The sequence below is a fragment of the Sinocyclocheilus rhinocerous genome, unplaced genomic scaffold (genome assembly GCF_001515625.1).
Source record: "Sinocyclocheilus rhinocerous isolate Xijiao unplaced genomic scaffold, SAMN03320098_v1.1 scaffold411, whole genome shotgun sequence".
NCBI lineage: Eukaryota > Metazoa > Chordata > Actinopteri > Cypriniformes > Cyprinidae > Sinocyclocheilus > Sinocyclocheilus rhinocerous.
The window spans coordinates 2,058,894-2,062,090 of record NW_015640493.1 but is presented as its reverse complement, the minus strand read 5'-3'; the positions used below and the strand labels follow the sequence as shown (position 1 = coordinate 2,062,090).

The 3,197-nt window shown below is 28.2% G+C and overlaps 1 long non-coding RNA gene across 1 annotated transcript in view; it reads left to right on the top strand.

Moving 5' to 3' along the window:
• LOC107753290 (uncharacterized) overlaps positions 1–2,678 on the top strand; it is a 9,546-nt gene extending 6,868 nt beyond the window's left edge. The window contains exons 2-3 of the long non-coding RNA XR_001641453.1: positions 977–981; positions 2,669–2,678. This is a non-coding gene — a long non-coding RNA (uncharacterized LOC107753290). The remainder of the gene's footprint in view (positions 1–976; positions 982–2,668) is intronic.
• Positions 2,679–3,197: the final 519 nt, after the last annotated feature.

Sequence of the window (3,197 nt, the reverse complement as noted above, 5' to 3'; positions counted from 1 at the left end):
AATGTATAGTATTGGTAAACAATATCAGACCGATGCAGTGGAAATATATTTTTACACCAGTGTACACAATTTTGGAGTACTACTACTTAATGTTTTTTGTGTGAACAACTCCTTAACATACTCAAACTTTTGTTGTTTCCAACCTGTATACTTTTTTTTTTTTTAAATGATTTAAAACATTTCTTAAATGTTTTATGCTATTTGCAATTTTGCTATATTTATTTATTTATTTTAAATATTTTGTTATTCGCTATTTTGATTTGTCTAAAGTATTTTACTATTTTTTTTTTTTTTATTTAAACTTGGAATTTGCATATCAGTTGTCTGAACTGTTTTTGCATATGATATTATTATATTATATTAAATTATTATATCATATTATATGATATGATATGATATGATATGATATGATATATGATGATATGATATGATATGATATGATATGATATGGTATTATATTATATTATATTATATTATATTATATTATATTATATTATATTATATTATATTATATTATATTATATTATATTATATTATATTATATTATATTATATTATATAATATTATATTATATTATATTATATTTATTATAGACAGATATATTTTTTGCTTCCTCCAGACAGAACTTCATTATAATTTATTTCAGCTAACTCCTGTTCACAAAACGGCATTAGAATAGTTTGAAGGTCCTTCAGCCATGACTGCTTGATTAAAGCCTTGTACCAGCAGCTCTATAGGCCCTATTAGGTATTGAATAGAAAATCAAGTCTAGCAAGGCTCAACAATATTGTTACTTTTTGTGTGAAGAACTAATAAATACCTGAATAAATGAGTCCAAAAATTAGCTGAACGATGTGACTCATTGCAATGAGTCATACTGTAAGAATGTTGTAATGTCTTAGAAAATATCATGAATGTGACCTGTAATCATCCTGTTCTCCTCTCTGTTCACCTCTTCCTACTTTTTTTCTGCAAGGTTTTGTTCCTGTACAGTAATGAGTGATTTAGTGAGTTGGACTCATGTTGTGTTAGTTGATTTCCTGTTATCTGCATGCCAAAACCTCTCTGATTACTCAGACACATAGTGAGACGGAGGAAATTAAGCTAGAAAGTTTATAAATGTGCTTCCTGTCCTGATGAATTATACATTTGCCTCTTTTACACATTTCCTTTTTTATTTATTTAGTCAGTCAGTCATTCATGGTAGAACTTGTTGCAGAGGAAAAAAACACACACACACACACACACACACGTATTTGCTAAGCACAGGTTTGCAGAAAAACTGTCTCCTGCTACTTTACAGTCCACAATAACAAAGTACTTTATTTGCATTTGTTTTAATATTATTTTTAATGTGTAGAATCTTACCTTTTAAATATTATTTCACTACCATCACAACAACCACTTTATGCATTTATTAACTGAGGTAATAGGTACTTTGATCATTAAATTAGTATTAATTATTAAACAATGACATTATTTTATTTGTAATACATTATTAATATACAATTTAAAATATAGACATATACAACTAAATTTAATTTAAAAGTTTAAATGCACTACCGTTCAAAAGTTTAGGGTTAATATTTGTTTAAAAAGTCTTATATGCTCACCAAGGCTGCATTTATGCAATCAATAATACAGTAAAACAGTAATATTATGAAATAAAATTACAATTTAAAAGAACTGTTTTCTATTTCAATATATTTCAAAAGGGTAATTTATTCCTGTGATGACAAAGCTGAATTTTCAGCAGCCATTACTCCAGTCTTTAGTATTACACGATCCTTCAGAAATCATGCTAATATGCTGATTTGCTGCTCAAGGAACATTTCTTATTATTATCAGTGTTTGAAACAGTTGTAACCATGTTTGGATTCCTTTATGAATAGGACATTTAAAATAACTTTTTTATAACAATGTGAAATTCTTTACTGTCACTTTTCATCAATTTAATCTTTTCTGAATAATAGTATTAATTTCTTAAAAATAAATAAAATAATAATAAAAAAAATCTTACTGACCCCAAAACTGTTGAATGGCAGTGTATTTAAACTAAGTTTTAAAATAAAATGTTATTCTAAATTTATGCATTTTAAATTGTATATTGATAATGTATTACAATTTAAATAGTCATTTTTTTTTGTGTACTCTTCATTAGTATTACTGTCCACATGTGTACATGAACATTTCTAATAAAAAGTGTGACTAAACTTTAAATAGTTTTGCAATATGTGTTTCGCAGAGGTCATATTTTTATAATTCACTGAGAATATAATAAATCCTGATTAGTTTGTTCTATATGGCCAGAGGATTTGTAACACAAACTATTGATTAAACCTCTTGCCCTTTGGCAGTTGTAGTGAAAAGTGTGTGTGCTTCCTTCGTTTTCTCCCCCTCCGCTTACTGGCTGGAAATGTATTACTGCAACACTCTGCAAGATATCCAGCATCCATAATTGAGGAGCATTTGATAAATAGCTGGTATTTTCCATTTGCCAGCTGTGGATGGCTAAAGACTGTTTTGTAGGAGGAAGCTCACCATGGCCACATCCTTCTGCAGAGAATGGTTTCAACCTGATAATTTAGCATGCAAATCATGTAAGGAGAAATGTGACCTATTTATTTCCCATAAAGCAGTGTCTGTGTTCAGAATGTAAAGACAGAAGTTCTCCAAATGCTTCTGAAACATATATGGTCTATATGCTAATATAAACTCTGTCTGAGTGGTCACACTTTAGTTTGGGGACCAATTCTCACTGTTAACTAATTATTAACTACAACTTTTGCCTCAATAAACTCCTAATTTGCTGCTTATAGATAGTAAGGCAGTAGTTAAGTTTAGGTATGGGGTTAGATTAAGGGATCTAATATATGATTATGAAGAATAATGCATTAATATGTTTATTAATAAGTACTAATAAACAGCCAGTATGCTAGTAACATGCATGCTAATAATAATAATAATAATAATAATAATAATAAACTAGTTAATAGTGAGAACTGGTCCCCAAACTGAAGTGTAACCTCAACATAAGGAGTTAATGAAAAGACTGAAATTGTTCTGCTGAGTTACAATTTTTTTTTTTTTTTTTTTTAAGAACCAAGTAGTGTGCATGTCTGCATTATGATGGGTTTCAAATATTAAATGGTTCTGCATTCACAGTAATAAAAATGAAAATGTTTAGGTTAATTATT